We start from the raw sequence: 11,901 nt of genomic DNA, 5'->3' as shown, positions 1-11,901 counted from the left end.
AGTGGCTTAGCAATGACATCCGCCAGCTCCCTCAGCACTCGTGAGTGCATCCCATCAGGGCCCATGGATTTGTGGGTGTCAAGTTTGCTTAAATGATCTCTAACCCACTCCTCCTCGACCAAGGGAAAGTCTTCCTTCCTCCAGACTTTCTCTCTTGCCTCCAGGGTCTGGGGTTCCTGAGGGCTGGCCTGAGCAGTAAAGACTGAAGCAAAGGCAGCATTCAGTAACTCTGTTTTCTCTGCATCCTTTGTCACCATTAGACAAATTTTGTCACCTTTGTCACCTTTAGACAAATCTTACATTCAATTCTTATCTTTAGCCATTTAATTCTTATCTGAGCTATCATATTTAGGTTTTTTTTCAGATGAATCATCATATGGAAAAACAGTTCAGCCTTACAGCATTGGATTATATTCTCTTTTTGCTGGGGCTGGGAGCCACTGAAGTTGTTACTTAAGAATTTCATCTGTTTGGTATCAGTCCCTGCTTGAGACTCACAGAGCTGTCAACTGTATAACATGGAAGTTATGAATGCATCCCATGCAAAGAGGTATTTTTACCACATTTGGGCAAAGGGTGTGCGACACATCCTTCGTTCTTTTCCACTTGAATTTTGGTTTGTTATTTTTGGTTTGTATTTCCAAAGATCTTTTTATTATTTCTTTCTCTACAGCAATGTTTGAACCTCCCTCCAAGTTAGTAGCAGCTGCACATCTCATTAAAACATTTTCTACTTCTTGCAGATCATTAAAGGAGTGTTACGTAAGACTAAACTGGACATCAGTAAAGTACTTTGTCACATGGTATTAGCTATTTCACTTAGCTAATGCATTGTCTTTTTGTAATTTGTCCTGGCTCTGTCTTCAGTCTGTGTCATAGAGTACCAGTCCACACAAATATGGAGTATTTCTGGCAGATTTTGTTATGTGGTATCAAAGACTTTACTGTCTATCTGGAGCTAAGCTACACCCACCAATTATTACACAGAAATCACTTGTTTAATATGCCTTAACGCCTCCTTTGAAAACACTTCTTAATCTGAGAGGAGGTAATGATTTCTCTGCCCTTTTAGTCTTGCAGAGGCTGCCAGTAAGAATTCCAACAATATAATAATTTTTTAAATCTGGACTTCATCCCTGAGTGTCTGGATTCAGGCCAGGCAGCTAATATCAAATAGTTTATAGTAACAACTGTTGATTATTACTCATATAGTACATAATGAAAACAGTGACTTGGAAATAGAAGGTCCTAAATTCCATTACCAGTTCCCTCAACCATCCAGTACTCAAGACACATTTTTATATGTATTCAATTTCTGTAGTTCTGATGATCCTAACTTTTCCCTAGATCCTCTTAAAGTTATGAGGTTTCGGGAGTAAACGATTTGTGTGTTGGATAATGAACTTCCAACCCCATATTAAATGATGTAATGTAGTTAAAAACTCTTCTTGAAAGAGATTGAAGTGGATATACCTCATCTCAAATGTGTGTGACTTGAAGGATCACATTATGGAAAAATAAATGTAGTTTCATAACCGTAATTACTTTAACTGACATGTTTAGCTAAGCAACAATAAAACATACATCATCTTAATATGTATGGTCATTAATCTTGCCAATGATTTATACCATGCAAGCTAAAATTACCTCACCAGGTTAGATAGAATGTTGTCAATGAAACGCAGCTAAGCTTGATAATTATGCTAGACAAACTATATTTTTTACTGCTTAATATATGTTACTGTAATGTATTTAAGCACTAAAAGAAAAGACGATATGAAATTCCTACTTTTAGTTATGATTGCTCTTGCTGTGAATGGATACAAACAAAACAGGTATTTCGTATCAGTAAATATACAGTATTTTATTTCATTTGCAGAACTGCATCAGAATGTGCTACGATTTTAGGTTAAAAATACATCCAGCCTTGAAATTCTTCTGGTGGCTCTTGAAAGCAAAGCAATAGACAAGAGGACTTCACTGTCTGGATTCTTTTCACATTTCTTACCGTAGTGCTTGGGGGAGGGCCTTTTTGGTGTCTTCTTGTTTGTTTTTTGTTATCTTTTCTGATCCAATGCAAGTTTGCATGGAAGTCATAGGAACTGTGAATCTTTTGTAATAATAGAAAAATCAAATTGGGTATTCATCTACATTATTCTATTGGAAGATAATAATTATTTAGATCAAATGTACAACATTTATACTTACCAGGATGTTTTCAAGTACTTTAGAGTAAAATGAGATAGTTATATTTCATCAACCAACTGTATCTTTCTTTTTACTTTGTCTTTGGGGACTCTGTTTTTCTAGCATCACTGCACAAGATGGGCTTGTCAGTTCACTAAACTTTTTTAAGCACACTGTAATGGGCAGTCATATGATAAAGTTCTTAAAAAAATAATAAAAAAGGCAGCAGCAGTAGTAATTCAAACCAAAAATCTGGAAGAAAAAAAATCCATCTGACTTTTAAAAATTTTCTTGTTTGACATTCTGTGAACGACTTGGATAATATCCTAGTCCAAGATTTCAAACAGAACTCAGCTGGCTTTTTAGTTATGGATACACAGTCATCTAATTGCACTAGCACTTACATTCAGTATGCCAGGGAATACAGGGGTGGGTAGACGACAAAATGCTTCAAAACAAAGGCCTGATTTGCTGGCCTATTTCAGTTACTCTTAGTTTATGAGTGAATCATAAAGGATGTCCTCTTACACAAGCCTAATTTTTATGCTGTTGACCCATAGCTGTTGGCTTTGAATGTTTTTTGGATCATGTGTGGTGTGCCTGTGGCTCTAAAAAGCATCTATTAATCTTTGCGTGCTTTTCTCATTTTAAAGTTTCTGAAATAATTTGAGGGCTGTTTGTCCAGCCCAACAGGGTGATGTTTTTACAGAATGAAAGTAAAGGCATATATGCATGCTTTAGAGTGTAGAGTGTAGCATAAGGATTTTTAGGGGTATGTGAAGATGCAGATCCTTCTGGGATGTCATACTGGAGGACTGGGTATGCAGAAGAAGACAGAACTGATGTGGCCTCATCCATACTGCCTTTTGGCAGTGTTTTTTGGGGTGAACCATCCTCCAAGCTTTGCTCAGTTGCTTGGAGGAATCCAAAATAACCAGAGAGTGAGCTAAAAATGAAGCAGGCTGGGCACTGAAGGATCCTGTGCATGAGTTCGTTCTCAGACCTTCTATTATTTACTGATGTAGATGTTTTCCATGAAGCCCGATTCCAGTTAGGCCTGTAGTACTGCAGTATGAATAATAAATAAATTCCTGCTTCCTAGAATTTAAAAAAATATATATCAGGTTTTTCTTTTGGACTCAGAAAACTTCTATATATTCCAGAAATAAAGTTTTCAAAATAGAAGAGAAGACATTATTTTTGAGTCATATATACTGCCTTAACAGTAAAATCAATCTCAGTTACATAGTTGCAATCAGCAGCTACATAATAAATTCACTTCAAGAAACAGTCATTGTAGATCACTGTACTTTTCAAGACAGTGAACATCCAGAGGTCTCCAGACATGAAGTACAACCACTTGCTACCACTACTTAATATGTTATTAATTTAGACAGTTTGAAGAAGCAAAATCTTTAACAACCCATACTATTTCATGTTATAACGTCTTGATTTTCTGAAGTATTTAAAGGTAAAACAATTCAGACTCTTGCCAAGTCTTTTCATGTTAGGTGCTCATTTAACACCATCATAGCTTAATGTTTTAGTCTTTTATGTAAGCAATATTACTGTCCACTCATAACTCAGTGTTACATATGACACAGAAGATAACAGTTGTCCCTGTCCCAAGGATCTTTAAATATTAGTCTTGAATACAAAATCTGAGTTTAAATTGTGCCCTGGTAAGCCCTTGTGCCTTGTAAACTCTTTAAAAAGAACCCCCCCCCCCCAACTATTTACAAGGTGTTTGACAGAACAAGAATTCAGCAGTATTTATGGTACAAATTTGTGGAAAGTGATTTTGAAACACTGGTATTAAAACTTTCTTTTCAAAAGATACGTAAAATAAATATCAATATGTTTATAAAAGTATTTTTTCCTTTTTTTTACTCTTATTTTTAGAACAACATAAGCCAAAATGTTCATCTACTACCAGTAAGGATATTGCTGTGCTCCTACAAATACTGTGCAGTGTGGTCATGGACTCTTTGCTGTTGCTGTACCATAGAGCAGGCAAGGAAAGCACTCAGTAGATCAGTGAGATTGCTCTCTTCGGCATTGTTTACAATAATTGTTAATTAGCTTCCTAGGATAGTACCTCATTTGTGGTCAAAATAAAATGTACACCAGATGGAGAGAAAATTAATTACAAAGTAGTAATCTATCCATATACATAATTATTCCTTGAAACTGTGTAATGGTGGTGTTTTTGACTGTCTCAACTCCAGCAACGGATGGATCAAGCAGATGACATTGTTTAAACATTACTCAGGGTTTCACTGGGTAGGTTGTAAACAATTGGTATATGATTGCTTCTTTGACTTGCTTCTCATGAGCTGTGTGTTCTAATGTGATATTGTGATTAATATTTGCTGTTTAGAGACGTTGCATTCAAATTTTAAAGTTGGAGAGAATGATACTTCTAATATATTTTAGCATTTCCAGTATAAATCCTAGTTTTCAGAAGTTTAGAAATTGGCTTTTAAATTTTGATATATATATGTCTTAATACATAAACAGAAACAAATTTTTTTTTTTAATGAAGAAGAAAGATCAGGTTTGAAATATTTGGAAGGGTTTTTTTTTTTCTGGAACCACTTTAAATTTGAGGTGGCACTTATACCTTGTGGAAAACATTGAGAAAGCATGAAATTATTTCTAGAAATTTTATAGTTATATATAGAATATATATATAGTTATATATTCTGTCTTTGTTTTGATTCCTATGGATGTTTGCATGTGGAAGCAAAATTATTGTTATTTTCTTTTACCACGAAAATCTGATTATTCCAGTCATTTCTCTCTTCCCTAAAATTGCAATTCTGTTTGTTGTTTCACATCCTTTTCAAATAATCGTGATGTTATAAAGACAAACCTGATTCAGGAAACCTATTCTTAAGTACATAAGTAGCCAGATGTTTCAGTGGCATTCTCAATGTGCTTAAATTTAAGGGTGTGCCTTTTTAAGCATCTTCTTCAAGTGGTTCAAAGTTACTTCTTTTGAAGTAATTCTACTACTAATCTACTGCTCCTACAACAGTTTCCATAAGACTGAAGAATGAGAAAACAAAATTTCCCTGTACAGATGCAGAATTTTTCTTTAATTAAGATATTTCTGTAAGTCTTCTGTTTTGCAAAAGCATTGCTGGAATACAAACATTTCTGGAGACTTTTAGCTCATAGCCTGAACTGTTCACTTTAAGCAAAAAGAGTTGCTGAGAGAGAATGAACTTCTTTTCTACTGCTGTGCAAGCTGCGAGGGGTATGGATAGGGCTGTCCCAGCAATTCTCCAAATATTCTGGCATCTTCTTGGATCAGAGCATTTGAGTAAAAGGGTGGTTTAAAAACAGGTCATTCTTTTCTGACTTTGAGGCAGAACAGCTATAAAAATAAATACCCAGTATATTAAATTCATATCCTTATCACATTAACAGAATTTTAAGAAAGCTGTGTGAAGCACCCAAATGTATGGAAATAACAAAACTAGAGTCAGCTGGGGAACCTTAATATGAGGTCTTTATAGATCAGTGTTTTATGTGCAATCAGATTGTGTTTCCAAACACTAGAAGACCAGAGTCAGACTTCTTTCATATCTAAGTAGTCTAAGATATAGCATTCTGCAAGACATAAAAATCAATTATTTCAAAAATTTAATGAGAAACTGTGCAGAATTTCTTTTTTATATTCTACTAATTTATGTAATGTATACAGTGCTTTTCCTTTAGGTAGGGCATAATCCAAAATCCATTTATGATGAGAAGAAAATTTACTGCTGGAGTTTACACAAGTGCTGGCACAGAGTAAATGTCTGTGTGGGCAATTGCACAAACTTCATCTATGTATAGGAACACATGAAAACATAAAAATATATCATTTATAAACCTTGAGAAAACATATATACATAGAGAATTTGGTAGGACCTTTAAAATTCCGTGTAAAATATAAGAAAAGTGATTCCAGTCTGATGCAGGATGTATTGTTAAATGTAGATATTCTAATGGCCATTGAGTATTTATGTCATTTTTACTTTTAAAAAGCAGTTTCGTTAAAGCATCAAGTTTCAGAGTCTTTTTCGTTTGATGTTGTGGTGACATCATTTTGTGTTGTTGAATCTTTAAATGACATGCTTTAAAATCAACACACGAAAGTGGGTACGGGCTCTACTCGCTGCCCCACTCTCGGTCCCGTACTGGGGCTTCCCTTTACTTCTTATCAGTCCTTTGCGGTCTGCGTTAAGGAAGGCCCTCAGGACCTCTCACTGCTTTCCCTTTACATAAACTGCTCCATAACATTTCCTCCTTCCCTTTAGAGATGTCCAGAGGGCACCTAAAATTTAACAGAAATGCAGTTCTTTTTTCCACAAAGACTGAAATTTTAGTTGAGAGTGACAAATTGATATCAGCACAGGTAGGTGAATTTTTTTCACCTTGTTTCTCATTCAAAATGTAAAACTAAGCACATTAAATTTCTTTTCAGTGTGAAAAGGCACTCTCCGAATTAATCTCCGTTTCTCTCTCTCATTCAGGATACTAGGTTTTCTGTAGAGGTAGTCCCAAGATAAATTTTAAAACAAGGTATTTTAAAAATAATTTTATCTTGGAAAAAGCTTCCCTTCTCTCCAGTGAAATCCTATGCAATTCCAGCTTTGGCAAAATTGACTCAAAGTAATTACAGCTTGAAACTACAAATTTACCATGCAAAAGACTGAGCAATCCTTATTTTGGACATTGTTTTAATTTTTCTTTTATAGCAATGAGATCAAGTGATCCATTTTATCAGTTTCTTAACTGATAAGTGTTGTAAGACAAGATAAACACACGTTTACACGGTTAGCTTCCTAAATAACTAATGTGGAGTAAAATTAATATTGTCTTATTTTTATCAGCTAAGAATCACTCCATACAGGTATTACTTTCCAAAAGTAAAGCTTAATTTTAAACCTATTATTTCAGTCTGTCTTAAATGCTTTCTCCCTTATTGTAAAAGCCAGCTGTCAACGCCAGCCCCCTTATTCCCCATTAAAGTTATTTTTATTTTATTTCCTGAGGAGGTGGCTAAGGTCCAGGGTAATATTATACCTGAAATATCAGCTTGTGGTGCACACTTCTCTGTATTTTCAACGGGAAATTTGCCTCAAATTACCAGAGGAATTTGGCGATATTAGAGTAATGCTATGCATTTGTCACAGTTGCAATCCTGAGGTTACTCACAGAAGTCTAACATGTTAATTTCTTTTTGTCAGTCTGCATTTTCCATCAAAAGACAAATAGAACAATTTCTTGAATCTAGAAATAATAATTTAAGGTACCCAGAGAGATTGTCTCTCCTTAAAATTTGAGACCAATTTATGGTTGCACTTGCAACCTTCCTTGTCCTCTACAGAAAAAGTAAAATACCACAGACCACCTGTGATGCATTCTTTGGTTTAGGGGGACCCAACTGCAAAGTTTTAGGGAAATGTTTTCCACTAGGACTGTAAGCCACATTCATGCATAACATAGTCATGCTAGGGAGTTTGAACAATGATTATTTCAGAACTATGCTCTTTTCGGTTTAAATTAGTATGACTAACAGGTACTGACCACTGTGGTGTGTGTATGTCATGCTTTATGCCATCAAAGGATAATTTTCATTGTGTACTTTTATGAAGAATAATTCTGTGCTATCAGTAATGACCGTGGCTCAGAATATTTTACACGAATTACTAGGATTTGAGGCTGTCCAAAATTCTCAACCAATCTTAAATCTAAATACTTTGCTTTCACAGTACTTAGTGTGAATTTATCTCCCAACCATGTATTCAGTCTGGAAGACTGATGACTGGTGAAGCAGAAATTATAACTGTCTTATCATCCACTAAAATCAACACTAAATATCTCCATTGTTTTCAGGAGGAACAAACTAACCTGGGGAGCAGGAGACAGAAGCTGGTTAATTTGTTTAAGTTTGAGAAGATGTCTTAGCCTCAGGTTTCTCCCTGCATTGTAATCCTAATTATAGAGGTATTTTGCATTCCTCTTCTTTCTGCTTCTGCTAGCAGGAACAAATACAGGGGAAAAGAATTACTTTCAGCTGTTCTGTAATATCTGTTAACGGAAGCAGTGTCCTCCAAGAGGAAGACTTCCTTTTAAAGGATCTTTCCCTATGTGTTCTCTATGCCTACAGTACTGGCTGTGTCATTAACCTTCAGAAGGACTTTTATCGTTCCTCATTTATCAAGCTTTCTTCCTTTGTGCAGTTTCTATTGTTAGCAGAGGATGCTTACAGATTAATCCCATGTGCAAATTATGTGTTATGTCAGTGTTAGATAGGTCAAAAGAGAGAACTCTTTAATATGTTTAGGCAGAATGAGTATACTTTGCTTGTCGTAGAATATCTCGATGGCAGGGTGCTGCTGCAGTAGGCAAATGGCTGAACTTTTGAAAAGGTGGAAGCTTGACAAGGCAGGGGCTTGCGAACACTGTAAGTTTCTGAAGGGCAAAGAAACATCCATAGGAGAGATGTAGTTGTAAACAGCTGGAAAAGTACAAAACGAGATATGAGAGAAAAATCAGTAAATATTTGCATCAGTGTATTTGAGCATGTCGGACAGGCTTTAACTACATGGAAGGGAAGCAACTGTTAAGCACCTGAATCAGCAAACTATCCAGCCATATGCTCAAGTGCATTTTTATTTAACAAAGCACTCCACAGTCAATTAAGCAATCACTGGGGTCAAGAGAAATCTTTCCGTAACTGCAGTGGGAATTAGTTTAAGCCCTTAGACTTTTTTTTTTTTTTTTTAATTCAGGAAACCAAGGTATTGTGTTCCTATTGTGTATGGGATTGCAGAAAATGAGTATGTGAAGACAATAAAAACATTTTTGAAAGTTTATATCCAAAATTTTAAATGCATATACACTGAAAAGTGCAGTCAGTCTATTTGCTTGCAAAGTGTATTTCAAAAAGTTGTTCATAATCAGTTGATGTTTTTCTGTTTTGGCAATACATTTTGTAAATGCTTTAAAGCTTTAAAAGCATTTAGAACAGAGCACGGGTGTGAGAGGCTCTCGGTTGTCCACGCTCCCCCTCTGTCACAATGACAGTTCCAAGAGCTGGAGCTGTCTAGGGTAGATATTGATTATTTTGAAAGACAACTAAAGTTCTGCAATAGTTGTAAAGTGTCTGTGCTATATTTGTCTTATTCTGACAAGCACATTTCAAATAAGCATTTCAAACATCTTAAAAGCAGCATTTAATTAAACCATACACAATTCAGTCAGGTGATAATGAGTTAACCATTTCTTTGCAGTGGACCATTCACTGAGGCATTCACTGAGACTGCATTTTTGTATTTAATCCTTCTCTATTTTCTTTTCATTTAAATTTTTGAGAGTTTCAGTTGATCTCAGCTTGGACACAGGGAGTCTAGTGTAAGGCCTACTTACACAGGACACTATATTGCCTATAAACTGAAGTTGTAGAAATTAGAACAATAGAATTACTACTTTCATTGTAAAAGAATTCAGTCAGTTCCAGGAAAGAAACGGATCTAATTTCTTAAATTGTCTAATCTAAGTAACAGCAGATACTTAAGAAAGTAGCAAAACTACAGCCTTTTCTTTATAAATGAGGTTGTTAGCAATCATGTAATAAAAGAACAGAAGTGTATCTTAATAAACATGTGAAACAGAGATGTAAAGACAGAATGCATTGTTCAAGATGACATAAAACAGATTTTTTTGCACTAAATATAGGCCAGTAACAACTTGGGTAAAAATGTTCAAAGGATGGAGCCCAGGCCATGTAAGTCTTATCAGGCATAGAATTACTTTGTTATAAACTCAGTTGCAGAAAATGTGCACAGGTTTCATAATGACTGAATGTGCAACTAGCCACATTTGGCTGTGTTCTCATCTGGATTATGCTGTATCCTTTTACGCAAATTGAAAGTGGACTGTGCATTTGGAATTGGGGAATGTGGGTCTGCACAATGGGAACTTTGAAAAAAATGTATAGTCTTGTGTGGATGTGGTCTTTGCATGAGACATCTTTTTTTTTTTTTAATTATTATTTTTATGGCCTGTTAAGGATCTGCCATGCTGACTCACTGTGTTCTGAGTTACAGTATACGGGCTGTGTTGTTTTTGTTCCTGACACTTTGAAAGTGCTGGAGAAGCAGCAACAAGGTTCCTGATTTCAAAGCAGTTGGCAAGTATACTGGGGAATTTAGTTTGATTTATTTCTAAACTGTTAGAATTTGGAGACCTTTTTTTACAAGCTGTGGACTCATGTATGAGGCAGCTTAAAATACTTGATATCAGACATAAATACTTTGCATGTGTCTAGTTCACTATGTCCCAAGTAAGGCTGAGACTTTTCTTTGAGGTAAACGAGATAGTTCAGCACAACTGTTTGTTGTGTGAGTTTTCTGAGGTTGCTATCCTTTTTAGTAGTAAAGTTGCTTAGAAAAATAATGTTCTTGTGCCTATATATAAATCCTTCTGGTTTATTTTTGGAACAAGTAAAATCTGATGTTACAATTCAGATTATTACTAACACAAAAGTTTTTTCTCTTTAATTTCTTAGCAACTGGAATAGCATTGAATACATTACACTGGATTTTCGTTTGTACTTGCTGATGATTATTAGTCAGTTTGGCAATAACAATTTTTGGAAGGAAAAGCATTTAAGTCTTTCTGAGCTCGTTTACCTTTTTTTTTTTAGTACATACTGTACATTCTTCATAAGAAGCACTGATGCATTTTTGTTAAGTACGTGTGTTACAGAGTAGTAGTCTCATAAAAATGCATGTTCAGATATTTTAAATTAAAATGAGGAAATAATTAAAGGATTATAAAAATTTGTTAATACTTTAAGATGAGTTTTTTCAAGAATTCTTTTAGCTGTTCCATGGGCTGCATGGATTTCATTTGGTTGCCGCTTTGGAATTTCATCGGTTTACTATTTCAGAAGGCAATGAGATACTAGCTATTTATTTACTAAATTTTAACTATTACACTTTACAGGCTGCTCTTTTTAAATAGCCTAGTTTTCTATCATATGTTGTAAAATCTATTACCATTATGGTTTACATTATGATAGCCCACAGATCTGGATTAATATGCTGCTGCTGTTAGCTTAGTTTCTTCATTTAGGTCATCAACTATCCATTTCAGCTGCATGAAATTAAGCCTATGAGTAAAGCACATGGACAATGTAAAATTGCAGATTTTTATAGCTAACACTTGCACAGAATGATGCGTCTCTGTAAAATACATAACAGTAGGACAGTGCATGGTAACAGTGCCTTGGTAGAAATAAGATATTTAGAGGTTTTCACATAGACAAAAGAGAGTGTGATGAGATTATCATGGGATGTAAAATAAGGAGTTTCATCTGCAGAAGGGTCTGGAGGCAAGATTTGTTGTTATTTAATCTTTTCTCTGTAAGAGTGTCAGAACAAAAACTTATGATTGAAAGAAGGCTACAGAAATTGGGATGCTCTTCAACTTAGCAGTTATAACGTAATGTAACACTCGACAGCAGAGAATGTGAAAAACTTTGTACACTGCCCACATTGTTTCACCCAGTTTATGTTTTTGGAAAGAAAAGGTAACGTAGACAATACCATGGAATGCTACAGGAAAGTGGCTCCTTCTGCACCATTTTGGAAGCAAAGAAGACAAAGACATCACACTTCAGCACTCTTTTCCTTTTATTTGAAGTTAGTT

This window comes from Apteryx rowi, unplaced genomic scaffold (genome assembly GCF_003343035.1).
Source record: "Apteryx rowi isolate R43461 unplaced genomic scaffold, aptRow1 scaffold_184, whole genome shotgun sequence".
Lineage (NCBI taxonomy): Eukaryota > Metazoa > Chordata > Aves > Apterygiformes > Apterygidae > Apteryx > Apteryx rowi.
The sequence above is the reverse complement of the archived record's forward strand: the minus strand, read 5'-3'. Positions refer to the sequence as shown.